Source organism: Pongo abelii, chromosome 5 (genome assembly GCF_028885655.2).
Source record: "Pongo abelii isolate AG06213 chromosome 5, NHGRI_mPonAbe1-v2.0_pri, whole genome shotgun sequence".
In the NCBI taxonomy this organism is placed as follows: domain Eukaryota; kingdom Metazoa; phylum Chordata; class Mammalia; order Primates; family Hominidae; genus Pongo; species Pongo abelii.
Window position 1 is genome coordinate 53,700,013 of NC_071990.2, and position 16,176 is coordinate 53,716,188.

At 40.3% G+C, this 16,176-nt stretch overlaps 1 non-coding gene across 1 annotated transcript; it reads left to right on the forward strand.

Annotated features, from left to right (window-relative positions):
* Positions 1-6,249: 6,249 nt before the first annotated feature.
* Positions 6,250-6,413, forward strand: LOC112131689 (U1 spliceosomal RNA). The gene has a single exon (XR_002913668.3). It is a non-coding gene; the product is annotated as a U1 spliceosomal RNA (small nuclear RNA).
* Positions 6,414-16,176: the final 9,763 nt, after the last annotated feature.

Below are 16,176 nucleotides of genomic sequence, written 5' to 3' on the forward strand. Positions count from 1 at the left end.
CTTGTCACCCAGGCTGGAGTGCAATGGCGCAATCTTAGCTCACTGCAACCTCCGCCTCCTGGGTTCAAGCAATTCTCCTGCCTCAGCCTCCCGAATAGCTGGGATTATAGGCACCCATCACCATGTCTAGCTAATTTTTGTATTTTTAGTGGAGATGGGTTTCACCATGTTGGCCAGGCTGGTCTCGAACTCCTGACCTCAAGGGATCTGCCCACTTTAGCCTCCCAAAGTGCTGAGATTACAGGTGTGAGCCAGTGTGCCCAACCAAAATAAAACTTGTTAAAATTGTTTGTTTTTTTTTTTAATTTTTGAGACAGAGTCTCGCTCTGTTGCCCAGGCTGGAGTGCAGTGGCATGATCTTGGCTCACTGCAACCTCCACTCCCAGGTTCACGCCATTCTCCTGCCTCAGCCTCCCAAGTAGCTGGGACTACAGGCACCTGCCACCACGCCTGGCTAATTTTTTTGTATTTTTAGTAGAAACGGGGTTTCACCGTGTTAGCCAGGATGGTCTCAATCTCCTGACCTCGTGATCCACCCGCCTCAGCCTCCCAAAGTGCTGGGATTACAGGCGTGAGCCACTGCACCCAGCACTAAAATTGTTTGAAGATTTTATTTGAGCAGATAGCAATGCATGAATTGGGTAGTGCCAGATTGTGTGTGGTTCAAAGGTGCCATCAAAGTGGGATCAGGGAGGAAGACTTTTATGAGGTGAAGGCAGAAGCAAGGCAGATAAAACATTTGATTGGCTGAAGTGAACAAGCCTTATTTGGATCATTCTGATGGAAAGTTCCTAAGCTAAAGGCTAGTTGGTAGTTTCTGATTGATTAAGCTTAAGTTTCATTTTACTATTTATACTGAGCAGGATTTCAGTTTGTTTCTGTAGGAACCCAGAGTGCTGGAGCCACCTCAGCCTAATGGCCTCCAATTAATAGTTTTAACACCTCCTGTGTGAATGTTCACCAAAATGTCCACCCACAGGTAAGGCTCTTAGTAATGAGGTTGAAAAGATGCAAGACACTGGATTCTAATCCAGATTCTACATTTACCAGCTGTGTGGTCTTGGGCAAATGGATTTAGTAACTCTGTGCTTATGCATCTAAAATGCAGACAGTATTAATACTTTCTCATAAGGTTTTAGTGAGGATTATATGAGGAAATAAATATAAAGCCCTTAGAACAGCATCCAATACATGGTTAGGGCTATAAGTATTTGCTATTATTAATAATAATGTATGTCAGGTACTGTTTAGTGTAGCTTACACTCTCACTGTGAGGGGATGTTGGGAGACAGCCAACAAGCAATCATAGTGATTAAATTGTATAGTATGTAAGACTATACATACTTATATATGTAAAGTATGTAAGGGGACTGGTAAAGGTAAAGGAGACTGGAGGTGAGAACTGCTCACAGTTTCCCATCTACATTAACATTCTCTTATCACTGGACTGTCTTTACTAACATAGCTTTTCTATTCTGTCTTCATCAATATAATTTTACTACTCCAGGAAACTCTTACCCAAGAGACACAATTGCACATAACCTTATCATTTCTTCCAGGAACTTCCCAAAATACCCACTTAAATGAATGGTTTGATCAAAGACTGTTGACTCATCTCTAATGCTGGTTCATCTCAAACCTTCACCTTGCTCTGTCTACCAACTATAAATTATATCATAATTTTATGCAACCCTAAGCAGGTCCCCACAATGAAAGATCTGTCTTAAACCTGACTCACATACCTCGTAAACATCCCAACTTCACCCCCTGTGGGCTCCAAGACTGTCAAAGTAGTGCACACTCTTTCTGTCTTATTGTAGTATGAATGTAGTCAGCTTTGTCTTATCAATAGGTCATTTCTGTGATAGTTTTTGAAAGCCAGCATTTGACAGGGATACTTCGCAGTTTTAAATATGATCATCAAAGAAGGCCTTGACAGGGTTCAGGACATGCTGCCCCAAAGTTTGACACTTTGGCATTTGAGAAAATAACAGAAGCAGAAAGGTCCCTCTGCCCTCCTCCCAGTGTTCTCCCCTGAAACAGGCCATAGAAGAACTATTTGATCTTCCTCTAAAGCAGGTCATAAGGCCCTCATTCTAGAATGGTCCTCCCTATACCCAGAGGAAATGAATGAAGACACAGAGAAAAATCTGAACAAATAGGCCTTGCTAAGTTCCTCCCAGTTAATTACCATTAAATCATATCCTTTTGCTCTCCAATCATACTTCTGCATGACCCTCTACAAAAATACAGTTTTCCCTGTTTCCCTAGGTCTTTAGTTCTGAAGTCTCCCATGCCATGTTAAACTTACATTAAGTATATTTGTATGCTTCCCCTGTTGGTCTGCTTTTGTTATAGGGGTCTTTGTGATGGGAGAACTTTGTGATGGGTGAGAAAATGTTACTTTTTCTCCCTTACAGCCTCCTTAAGAACGTGATATTTGGACAAAGACTCAAAGACACTGAATTCACCGTAGGTATTTGTAGGGGAGGGTGTTCCAGGAAAAGAGAATAGCCAGAGCAAAGGCTCAAATGGGGCCAAGGCCTGTCTTGATTGTAGCAGAGTGAACAATGCAAGAGTCATGAGATATGAGGTCTGAGATCCTGTGTGAGCCTGGATGTGTGTATATGTGGAGAAGCTATTCATATAGGGTCTTGCAGTCAAGAATATGTTTATATATGTTTCCCTAAAATTATACCTGATAATAATTTTCTTTTTCAGGAGATTACTTAGATCCAAACCATCCTAGTTTTCATTTCTCTTGGCATTTTGTCCAGCTTTCTGCAAGCCGCAGCTCCCTCAGAATTTCCCCAGCACTACTATCTTATTTTTTTCCCACATTTAGCTCAGTCCTGTCTCCAAGAACATCACAGCTCTGTCGTTTGAAAAGCACTTAGTGAGTTTGGTAGAAAACTAGGAATTAATACTATCACAGAAGCTGAAAAGTAGTTTCAGTACAAAGAAAATGGTTACAGTCAAGTCCCTTGTAGGGCTGTGTCAGGCAAGCATAGTGTCCTTTGGTTATAGAAGAATTAACAAGTTACATTTCTACTTGACAGGGAGCATTTCATTAACTTTACAGAAATGAGGGCCTGTGGAGCAAAAGATGGAAACCAGCAAGCCATATTGTCTAGAATTAAATGGTTAAAACAGAGAAAATAACCATGAAATGAAAGAAGACTGGGCATCAATTGAAAAGACAGAAAGTCTAAAGGTTTTTTTAAATAGGTAACTTAAATGTATTTAAATATGGTTAAATATTACATATTAAATATGGAACAGAACAACACTGATGACTGACAGTTTGGGTGGTTCTAATAAAAAGATCCTAGTCTAGTTTAATAATTAAAATCTTATTTTGACTGATATGTTCATTACTGGTTCAGTGAAATTTTAAAAGGGTCACTTTCATCTCCAAATACGCTGACTTGGAACATATCTGATCTGGGTAATATAAGACTCATCCCAGAAAGTTCAATGGTAAAAAGGTTAAAAAAACATTCTAGCAATTAACTGTCAGAAAGTTTCACAAAGGCCTCTGGGCAGAAAATCTAATTATATCAGATAAAAATGCAATGCTATCAAGAAGAAAAAAACAATGTTGATGATATAGACTGAATATTTATGTCCTACCAACGTTCATATGTTGAATTCTAATCCTCAATGTGATGGCACTAGGAGGTGGGGTCTTTGGGAGGTTATGAAGTCATGAGCAGAGTCCTCATGAATGAGATCCTTGTTCTTATTAAAGATACCCAAGAGAGATCCCTGCCCCTTCTGCCATGTGAGGACACAGCAAGAAGATGTTTATCTAGAAACCAGGAAGTGGGCCTCACCAGACACCGAATCTGCTAACGCCTTGATCTTAGACTTTCCAGACTCCAGAAATAAATTTCTGTTGTTTAGAAGTCACTCAATCTATGGCATTCTGTTACAGCAGTCCACGTGGACTAAGACACTTGATATATCATCTATATCATATCATATGTATCATATAATCTTTGGAAATATAGCTAAAGAAATTCCTCCTGTTTCAAAAGAACAGAAAGCAGACAGGTGATTTATAAATACTGTATAAAACACAAGAACACAGTGAGGAAATGTGATACATCTTAGTAGGGGCCAAACACGGAGGTAGTCTCCTTGAGAAAACATCCCCTGTATGTTCCAGACAGACCGAATGGCCAACCCTGTGTCTCACGGGTGGCCATCTGGCAGCACAGTCCACATTACACTGACATCACCTATTTATGTGCTTGTGTCCCTAGTCAGAGTGTAAAGTCAAGGTCAGAGCCTGTGTCTTACTCATTTCCCAGCATCTAGCCCAGTGCCTGACCCATGATAGGTATCCTGCAATGGGAGGGGAGCTGAAGTGAGTGATACTGACAGAGGTTAGTTAGGGGAGGTCTTGTACTTCTCTTGAATCTTTAACCTACCTTCTTATTGACCACAAATTAGAAGCATTTATGTAAAAAAGAAACTTCCAACCATTATATTCATGTTTTTCTTTCAGCTCACTTATGGGCAAGTATTTCTAACATAGGCACCTAAAAAACTTGAGGCATTCTAATACCTGTTAAACATACAACTGCAGACCAAATGATTTGCTATATTTTTTTTTTTTTGCAGTCTAGTTGAGGTGCCTACATAATGAGCAGAATGGGCTCCCGAACATTGGACAGTAAAATAATTAAGAGCTGGTCTATGGTATGTATTTATGTATGTATGTATTTATTCTGAGACAGAGTCTCGCTCTGTCACCCAGGGTGGACCGCAGTGGTGTGGTCTTGGCTCATTGCAACCTCCAACTCCCAGGTTCATGTGATTTTCCCACCTCAGCCTCCCGAGTAGCTGGGCCTACAGCGTGCACCACATCTGGTTATTTTTGTAATTTTTGGTAGAGATGGGGTTTCACTATGTTGGGCAGGCTGGTCCCGAACTCCTGGCTGCAAGTGATCTGCCCACCTCAGCCTCCCAAGTGCTGGGATTAAGGCATGAGCCACTGCACCCGGCCTATGAGTCTTTATTGAGGGCCTGCTCTGTGCAGTTTTCAGTACTAGGTATAATATGACAAGATAAAGTCCCTGACCTTCATGAACTCACACTCTAGAAGACAAATGAAGAAAATTTCAGATAATACGAGCTGTGAAGAGAAAAAGGAGTGACTTGAAGGAAGAGGTATGACGGAAAAACTCTTGAGGAGTTGATGTTTGGCTGCGACCCAAGTGAAGAGGAGGCAGCCACGTGATGACTCACAGGAAGACCATTCTAAGAAGAAGTACCAACAATTTGAAAGCTCCTGGAGAATTTGACAGATAGAAGGAGGCCAGTGTGGCTGGAGCCTGGTGGATGAGCAGAAGAGTGTGGGTGAGGACTGAGCAAAGAAGGCAGAGTCAAACCATAAATCATGCTAGGGGCTGGGTTATTACCCAACACATAATTGGAAGCTTTTGGAGGAATAGCGATGTGATTAAGTAAATTTTTTTTGTTTCTTTTGAGACAGGGTCTTGCTCTGTCACCCAGGCTGGAGTGCAGTGGCGCGATCATGGCTCACTGCAGTCTCGACCTCCTGGGCTCAAGCAATCCTGCCACCTTGCCCTCCCAAAGTGCTGGGATTATAGGTGTGAGCCACTGTGCCTGGCCTAGCAAATGTTTTTAAAATATCACTCAGACTGCCATCTGAAAAGGGGCTGCTGGGATGGCAAGAATGAAAGCAGAGAGAGAGGACTCCAGGAGGGTGGGTCCCCTGAAGCCTAGAGAAGAAAGGGCTTCCAGAAGGATGGAGTGGTCAGCTTGCCAAATCCCACAAAGAGGTAAGGTAAGGGCAGAGAATGGACCATTGGCTTTGGCAAGATATAGGTAGGTCACTGATGACCTCAATAGGAGCTGTTTAGCAGAGGGATGCCATGGAAAGCCTCGTAAGAGGGGACTGAGGATGTGAATAAATCAACTACAGTCAACTCTTTTGAGATGGAGTCCAGTTTCACACCTAAACTGAAATTCAAGATTCATAATGAAGAATTCACTTTTATCAAGCATTGACAGGAGTTAGACACAGCTCAAACCATATTTTAAAATACAGCCAGATTACAATGTTATCTGATTCTGAGATTGCCTGTAACTTGATTCATAATAGTGACAGACAGCACTTGGACTAGGACACTAGAGCTGCTGAGAAGGAAAATTGCACCCAGCTTCTTTGCTTCCTGCAAAGATGCACCAGGATCAGAGAAGAAAAGACCAAGTTCTATACTTACCTGGCAGGGGAGATACCATGATCACGAAGGTGGTTTTCCCAGGGTGAGGCTTATCTATTGCCCTCTGGATGTGCTGACCCCTGCGATTTTCCCAAACGTGGGAAAGTCAACTGCATAATTTATGTTAATGGGGGACTGTGTTCGCGCTTTCCGCCGGAAAAAAAAAGAAGAAAAGAAAAAAAAAGAAAAGACAAGACAAGATAAGACAAGACAAGACCAAGTTCTGAGAGTGCTTGAAGAAGCTGTGCTAGGAGAAGACTGCAGTGCCCTAAAACCTTTGACCAGAGATTCTGGGAAGTCTTGGACAGTGACAGGCGTGCTGGACCCTGCAGCTGTTGACAAGGGAGAAATCTTAATTATATTGGGTGAAATTCTCCTATAGAGAAAAGAAGATAAAACTATATGTTTTTGACCAGAAATGCCCAAGAGAGCTCTGCTACTCTCAAGAATCTATTCTTCCTGAAAATGTGAAGATAATGGCTTAGATCTGGAAACCAAAAATAGTCTCAGATGTGGCTGTGAATTTTAGTGGGTGGGCAATGTGGGGTGGAGTGGGGATGGAGGGCTGTTGTGGAAAAGGCAGCCTAGCCTGCTCAGAGATGTCTACGTAGACCCACATTGCTGGCAAGCAACTCATCTCACTACCACACAATGTTTTTTTGTTTTTTGTTTTTGTTTTTTTTAAGACAGAGTCTACTCTGTTGCCCAGGTTGGAGTGCAGTGGCATGATCTCAGCTCACTGCAACCTCTGCCTCCCGGCTTCAAGCAATTCTCATGCCTCAGCCACCTGAGTAGCTGGGATTGTAGGTGTGAGGCACCACGCCTGGCTAATTTATTTTTTTTGTATTTTTAGTAGAGATGGGGTTTCACCATGTTGGCCAGGCTGGTCTTGAACTCCTGACCTCAAGTAATCCACCCACCTCAGCCTCCCAAAGTGCTGGGATTACAGGCTTGAGCCACTGTGGCCAGCCACAAACAATGTTTTTTTGTTTTTGTTTTCTTTGAAACAGGGTCTCACTGTTGCTCAGACTGGAGTACAGTGGTGCAAACATGGCTCCCTATAGCCTGAACCTCCTGCACTCAAGCGCTTCACCTGCCTCAGCCTCCTGTGTAGCTGGGACCACAGACATATGCCACCATGCCCGGCTAGCTTTTGATTTTTTTGTAGAGATGAGTTTTCACTTTATTGCCCAGTCTAGTCTTGAACTTTTGGACTCAAGCAATCCTCCCACTTTGGTCTCCCAAAGTGCTGAGATTACAGGTGTGAGCCATTGTGCCCAGCCTTTCTGCAGCTGGAAAAAGAAGACCAATGAGCTGTAGAGGGAGAAATTCCACAAGGCATAAAAATATACCAGGCTTATATCATCCAGGGCTGCAGATGAGCCAGTTGAGGAACCAGGCCATGGAACACAGTGAGGGAATTCATTCTGCTAAATTAAAGCATACTTCCTCCAGGACTGTCATCATGAGGGCATGGCCTGGCCGGAGTTGAGACTGTCAAATGGCTCTCAAGATAGTTCTGAGGTCTAATATAGAAGGGGCTAATGAAAAGGGAAGTTGCTCATGAATGCTTACCTACTTACTTTAAAGAGGTAAGTCAACAAGAACACTAGGTGGGATGGGGTGGGGGATGGGATAATTGTCGCTGATTTTTAAAAAATTTGCAAAATTGTTAAAATAAAGCCTGGAAAATAATCACCTACAGTGGATGTATGACTGCTTATTTAGGTATTCCTCTATTGTCAGACACATAGAATGCTTCCAAACCTTCTTGATGCAGCCATTAGCATGGTTATCATGCTGCTACGGCACAGAGAAGCGGATGCCAGGCAGGACCACCTGGACATGCACTCTGATTACAGCAATGTGAAAATCTCATGCAAATCGAGAAAGATCAGAAAAGGACATTGAAAAACGAAAATATTTTTGTTAGGACTGTGGGCTTATGCGTATTTTGAAAACTTTAAATTAAAGTTATTATCTATTTAAATGTTCAGTAAATTTTTTAGGCAACTGTTTTGTTTGTTTGTTTGTTTGAGACGGAATGTTGCCCTGTCGCCCAGGCTGGAGTGCAGTGGTGTGATCTCAGCTCACTGCAACCTCTGCCTCCAGGGTTCAAGTGATTCTCCTGCCTCTGCCTCCCTGGTAGCTGGGATTACAGGTACCCACCCCCATGCCCAGCTAATTTTTGTGTTTTTAGTAGAGACAGTATTTGGCCATGTTGACAAGGCTGGTCTTGAACTCCTGACCTCAAGTGATCCGCCTGCCTTGGCCTCCCAAAGTGCTGGCATTACAGGTGTGAGCCACGGCACCCGGTCCCAGGCAACTGTTTTAATAATAGTTTTGGTAATGGCAGTAGATGAAGTTGTGAGCCACTGGGCACATGGCAGTGTTAACTCATACTGGTTGCCTTTGTCCATATCTCCAATCCAAACACTGTGCTTCTCCTGAACCCAGAGAATGGTGGGGCCTGGGACCCTCCTCCACAGGAGAAAGCAGGCACAGTTACCTTTCTTACTTGAGCCTGCTGAGGACTGAAGATCAGCCACGGAGAAGCCCTGGGGTGAGAATCAGACCAAACTCGATGCTCGAGGTGGGAAGGCCTGTTGATCCCTGGGGGAGGAGCTGTGCTTGTCCACTTGATAATTCCTTAGAGGTTGCTCTCCAATGCCAAGGAGTGAGGGAGCTGAGCTCTTTCTACCCGCAAGGCCTACAGCCAGTCAGCTGAGGAGACTGGGGAGAGAGAGACTTCCTCCTTGTGCTCAGGTGGGCTCTGTCAGCTGGGCAGTGGGTGTACAGCTGAACCATGTGGGGAGATAGTAGTGTTCCTTCCACCACTCATGGTACTGCTGCCTGCTATGGTCTGAATGTTTGTATCCCTCCCTGACAAATTCATATGTTGAAACCTAATCCCCAATGCAATTGTTTTAAGAAGTGGGAACTTGGGAGGTGATGGAGCCCTCATGAATGGAATTAGTGCCCTTTTAAAAGACGCCAAAGGGAGCTCATTCATCCCTTCTGCCATGTGAAGACACAGATAGAAAATGCCCTCCATTAAGCAGAGAGTGAGCCCTCACCAGACACTGAATCTGTTGACATATTGATCTTGGAATTCCCAGCCTCTAGAACTGTAAGAAATAAACTGTTATAAGCCATCTAGTTCAGGAGATTTTTTTTTTTTTTTTTTTTTTGAGACGGAGTCTTGCTCTGTCGCCTAGGCTGGAGTGCAGTGGCACAATCGCTATAATCACCTCTCACTGCAGCCCCGACCTCCTAGGCTCAAGTGATCCTCCCACCTCAGCTTCCTGACTAGCTGGGTCTATAGGCATGCTTCACCATGTTTGGCTAATTTTTGTATTTTTTGTAGAGATGGAGTTTTTGCCATGTTGTCCAGGCTGGTCTCCAACTCCTGGGCTCAAGCCATCATCTGGCCTTGGCCTCCCAAAGTGCTGGGATTACAGGTATGAGTCACAATGTCCTGCCAGGATTTTTGTTACAGTAGCCCAAATGGACTAAGATGCTACCACTGTAAGTTCTCCCCAGGCCTCAGTGAGCCACTGAGGGAAAATAGCAAAGAATACCTAAGGGACCCAATAGCCAGATAAATGGCAAACAAGCAGAAAGTCGGCAGTCCCCCCGAAAGTGGAACTGTTGGAGAAAATAAATGACAACCTGAACCAAAAAATGATAAGAGCATTTACAAGAACTCTAGCAGCCCCCAGGTGGGGACAAGACTGACTTTATTTTAACTGCTAATCTGCCTGACTAAGCCTGAGTCCAGGAATGCCTCCAAAATACGTAGTTGATGTATTACTCCTTATGTAGGAACACCTATTCATTGTACATTTCTTCCAAAACAACCTTCATTGCAGAAATCATAGGCTGTGACCCCCAAAGCCACCTACATGTTCTTTCCAGGGTACTTATGCTTTTTTCCCATGATATAAGCCCTGGGTCTGAGGCCCTGTGGGGCGGAGCTCTACCTGTTTCTTGGCTGCCCAAGACCACACTTCTCTCTGTAAGTTCCCTTCATAAATCACCCAATGCCAAGAAATTGAATTTGTCTGCCTCATCCTTTGGTTTCTCGGCTCCTTCAACATTGGGGGTCACTTCACATATATGGCCCCTTTCATGGAATACCCCCGATCCCCACACAAAAATTTCTGGGAACAAAAATCTTGATTTGTGAGCTAGAAACATTAGTAAATAATCTAAAAGGGAGGATGATCATTGTTGAGATCTGAAATGGCGGCCTGGAAGTCTAAAAGTGGTAGAAATATATCACAACCCAGAGCAAAAATATAAAAAAATAAAAATCATGAAGAAAATGATAAAGGACTCAGATCTAAGAAACTTCCCATGCAAATAATAGGAGTTGCAGAAAAATCAAAAAGAAATATCAAGGAGGGGAAAGAAGACACACTGAGTTCCAGGCAGATTGATCAAAAATAATTTCTGAACTGGAAAAATAAAGAGGAAATCCTATATATTTCTAGGCAGAAAGAAAAAGAAGCAAATGGTTGGATGCAGTGGCTCATGCCTATAATCCTAGCACTTTGGGAGGTCAAGGAGAGTGGATTGCCCGAGCTCAGGAGTTCAAGACCAGGCTGGGCAACACAGTGAAACCCCGTCTCTACTAAAATACAAAAAATTAGGCCGGGCGCGGTGGCTCACGCCTGTAATCCCAGCACTTTGGGAGGCCGAGGCGGGCAGATCACAAGGTCAGGAGATCAAGACCATCCTGACAAACATGGTGAAACCCCATCTCTACTAAAGATACAAAAACAAAATTAGCCAGGCGTGATGGCAGGTGCCTGTAGTCCCAACTACTCAGGAGGCTGAGGCAGGAGAATGGCGTGAACCCGTTTGGCAGAGCTTGCAGTGAGCCGAGATTGCACCACTGCACTCCAGCCTGGGCAACAGAGCAAGATTCTGTCTCAAAAAAAAAAAATAAATTAGCCAGGTGTAGTGGCGTGCGCCTGTAATCCCAGCTACTCGGGAGGCTGACACAGGAGAATCCCTTGAACCCAGGAGGCAGAGGTTGCAGTGAGCAGAGATTGCACCATTGCACTCCAGCCTGGGCAAGAGAGCGAGACTCCGTCTCAAACAAACAAACAAACAAAAAACAAAAGAAACAAACTAGTATGTGACTGCAATACTGGAAGGAAAAATACATTCATGTAACATCCTCAGGCTACTGAGAGAAAAGGACTGCAACTCAAGGATTTAACATTCAACCAAAATATTATTCACCTGCCAGGGTAAAAGAAAGATATTTGTCGACAAACAAGAATTCATAGACTCTCTCACTTGCATATGCCACTAAGAGCTCTTGCCAAACAACAAAGTTATTGGAACAGAGATTTAATATGTGGCAGAAGACTTATTTCACATTGACATGTGGTTAAAAGGATAATGATAGAGTACCTAGGAAAGTATAATTTAAACATTAAATAAAATGTCTTGAAAAGCAAAAGATGCAATTCATTAGAGGGAAAACCTACTAATGGCCAGGAACACAAAGGACTAAACTATCTCTTCAAAACGTAGGAGCTGGCCTGGCATGGTGGCCCACTCCTGTAATCCCAGCACTTTGGGAGGCCGAGGCAGGCAGATCACCTGAGGTCAGGAGTTCAAGACCAGCCTGGCCAACATGGCAAAACCCCGTCTCTACTAAAAGTACAAACATTAGCCGGGGTGGTGGCGCATGCCTGTAATCCCAGCTACTTGGGAGGCTGAGATAGGAGAATCGCTTGAACCCAGGAAGTTGCAGTGAGCCAAGATTTTGCCGCTGCACTCCAGCCTGGGCGACAGAGCGAGACTGTCACACACACACAAACAACAACAACAACCTAGGAGTTGAGGTATGTTGGTATGTTGGATAGATGTGGGAAAGTAAAAGTGATCTAATATTTCACTAAGCGGGGAACTAAAAGCATTCTGAGGGTCTTATCTTAAGGGGAAGAGAATAAACAGTGGGAGAATTAAGCATTTTCCATAAGAGAAAAAGGGTGCTCTCTTGCTCTCTTGTTTCCATATAACATTATACTAAAGAAATATATAACTAAAGGGAAAATAAAAGGTAATCAATGGTGGAATAAAAAATTACAATAAAACGTTCAAGTTAGTGAAGGGAGAAAAGAGAATGAAGAGCAACTTGTCAAAACCATAAAAGCAAAGACAAAGAAAAGAGAAAAATTAAATAAATAGTAAATATGATGACAAAAAGAATAAAACTAAAAGGTCAATTTTACTAAAAATGAGGTAAATTAATTTTTCTGTTAACAAATTCTAAAATATTATAACAGAAAACAACCCCCCATCTCTATATTATTTATGAGAAAGACATTTAAAATGGGGTAATAAAGTTTTGAAAACAAAGTGATACACTGAAGTAATACAAATAAAACAACAGAAAGATGGACATTATGTTAGTGTATGACTTAAAACATATAAAGGTATTACTACATCATAAACCTGTAGGCACCAAATAACATGGAGCTAAATTTAAGGAAAGGAAAGGTGATAAAATATAATGATTTCTAAAATTGTTATTGGGAGATTTTATTTTATGGAAGATTTTCATATACATCTTTCAGAATCAGAGAAATTAATAGTCTAAAAGTAACTAAAGGCTGGGCATGGTGGCTCATGCCTGTAATCCCAACATTTTGGTAGGCAAAGGCAGTTGAATCACTTGAGGTCAGGAGTTCCAGACCAGTCTGGTCAACATGGTAAAACATTGTCTCTCCTAAAAATACAAAAATTAGCTGGCATGGTGGCACAGGCCTATAATCCCAGCTACTCGGGAGGCTGAGGCAGGAGAATCGATTGAACCTGGGAGACAGAGGTTGCACTCAGCCGAGATCAAGCCACTACACTCCAGCCTGGACTACAAAGCAAGACTCCATCTTAAAAGAAAAAAAGAGTAAGTAAAGACACTGGGAAATTGAATGATATAGTCAAAAATTTCAAGTTAGTAGATACGGTCTTTGCATCTTTTAAGTAAGGATGTGTGTGTGTGTGTATATATATTATATATAACATATAATATATATGTTATATATAATATACAATATATAATATATAATATATATGTTATATATCATATATATGATATATCATATATATGATATATGATATATCATATATATGATATATGATATATCATATATAATATATATGATATATCATATATATGATATATGATATATCATATATATGATATATAATATATAATATATATGTTATATATAATATATATGTTATATAATATTATATATATGTTATATATAATATACAATATATAATATATAATATATATGTTATATATAATATATAATATATGTTATATATAATATATATGTTATATAATATATAATATATATGTTATATAATATATAATATATGTTATATAATATATAATATATGTTATATATAATATATACGTTATATATAATATGTAATATATACGTTATATATAATATGTAATATATACGTTATATATAATATGTAATATATACGTTATATGTAACATATATGTTATATGTAACATATATGTTATATGTAATATATATTATATATGTTATATGTAATATATATTATATATGTTATATGTAATATATATTATATATGTTATATGTAATATATATTATATATGTTATATGTAATATATAATATATGTTATATGTAATATATAATATATATGGTATATGTAATATATAATATATATGGTATATGTAATATATAATATATATGGTATATGTAATATATAATATATATGGTATATGTAATATATAATATATATGGTATATGTAATATATAATATATATGGTATATGTAATATATAATATATATGGTATATGTAATATATAATATATATGTTATATGTAATATATATATATGTATATTTCTTCCCATATGTCCATGGATTATTTATAAAAATTGTTTGGTAATTGGTCTCAAAGAAAAACTTCTAACAAAATTTTAAAATTTTAACAAAGTTTGCAAGCCTTGAAGAAAATCTCACACCAAATGTTTAAAAAGCTTAGACTATAACACAATAAAATTAGAAATAAGTATAAAAAAGATAAACAAAAAGACTCAATTACCTATAAATTAACACATTTCTAGGCCAGGTGTGACGGCTCATGCCTGTAATTCCAGCATTTTGCCAGGCTGTAGCAGGTGAATTGCTTGAGGCTGGGAGTTTTTAATCAGCCTGAGTAACATAGTGAGACCCTGTCTCTATAAATTTTTTTTTTTAAATTTGCCAGGCGTGGTGGTGCCTCCCTGTAGTCCTAGCTACTTGGGAGACTGAGATGGGAGGATCCCTTGAGAACAGGAGTTCAAGGTTACAGTGAGCTATAATCATGCCAGCTTGGGTGACAGAGCAAGACTTTTTCTAAAAAAAATAAAAAATAAAATAAAATAAAACAAAGAAGAAAAGAAAAAAAGGAAACATATTTCTAAAAATCTTGGATTAGTGAGAAAATCAAAACAGATTAGACATATGGAATGCAATAAAAAGGAAAATACTTTATGCAAAATGGAGGGAATGGAATACAGTAAAAGCTGCATTCGGAAGGAATTCTATTAGTCTTTTTTTTGTGTGTGTGTGTGATGGAGTTTTGCTCTTATTGCCCAGGCTAGAATGCAGTGGTGCAATCTCGGCTCACTGCAACCTCCGCCTTCCGGTTTCAAGCAATTCTCCCGCCTCAGCCTCCCAAGTCACTGGGGTTACAGGTGCCTGCCACCACGCCCAGCAAATTTTTTTGTATTTTTAGTAGAGACGAGGTTTCACCACATTGGTCAGGCTGGTCTCGAACTGCTGACCTTGTGATCCACCCACTTCGGCCTCCCAAAGTGCTGGGATTACAGGCATGAGCCACTGTGCCCGGCTGGAATTCTATTAATATTATTAATATTATTAATTCACATTAATTTCCAAAGAGGAAAGACTATAATAAAAAACCTGATAGTAATCTTAGTAAATTAGAAAAATTCATAAGATATTCTTTTAAAAAGTATGAAGGGGGAATAATAAAAATAAAAGCTGAAAATAATGACATGTAGGTAGAAAAAAAATAGAAAAATTTTAAAGTTGATTCTTTGAAAAAATAGTAAGAGAGATAGACTTTTCCCAAGCCAGATTAATTTTTTTAAAAAGGAGAGAAGGAAACAAAAATACAGAATTAAGATGAAAAAGGAGATAATCACAGACTCTTCACTGATGAATGAAATTATAAGCAACTGTAACATTTAATCTCATAGAAACTAATGAGAAAACCTGAAGGAAATCACCAGTTAGAAAAATATGTTTCAAATTTTGTCCCAAGGAAACATAAAATAACTCGAATAAACTATCAGAGAAGAGACTCAAAAGGTATTCAGAGATCTATCATGTAAAAAACTTTTAGGCCAAGCACAGTGGCTCATACCTGTAATCCCAGCACTTTGGGAAGCTGAGGCCAGAAGACTGCGTGAGCCCAGGAATTTGAGACCAGCCTGGGCAGCATAGTCAGACTCCATCTCTACCAAAAAATTAGCTGGTTGTGGTAATGTGCGCCTGTAGCCCCAGCTACTCAGGAGGCTGAGGTAGGAGGATTTGCTTGAGCCCAGGAGGTCAAGGCTACAGTAAGCCATGGTCATGCCACTGTACTCCAACTTTGGGTGAGAGAGAGATACCCTGTCTCAAAAAATAAAAGGCACTTGGTAAATGCAGCTGGCAGATATAATAAAAACAAAACAAAACAAAGTAAACCAGAACATGCTTGGGGAATTCTCCTTGGCACCCTTGGAGCTAGGGTACAGGTACCAACCCTGTGATATTCATCCCACTTGGGTAAGATATAATTCACAAGAGCAGGGGCCCAAGGGGGATTTCCTAATAGGACAATATAAGGGCACCACTTTGATA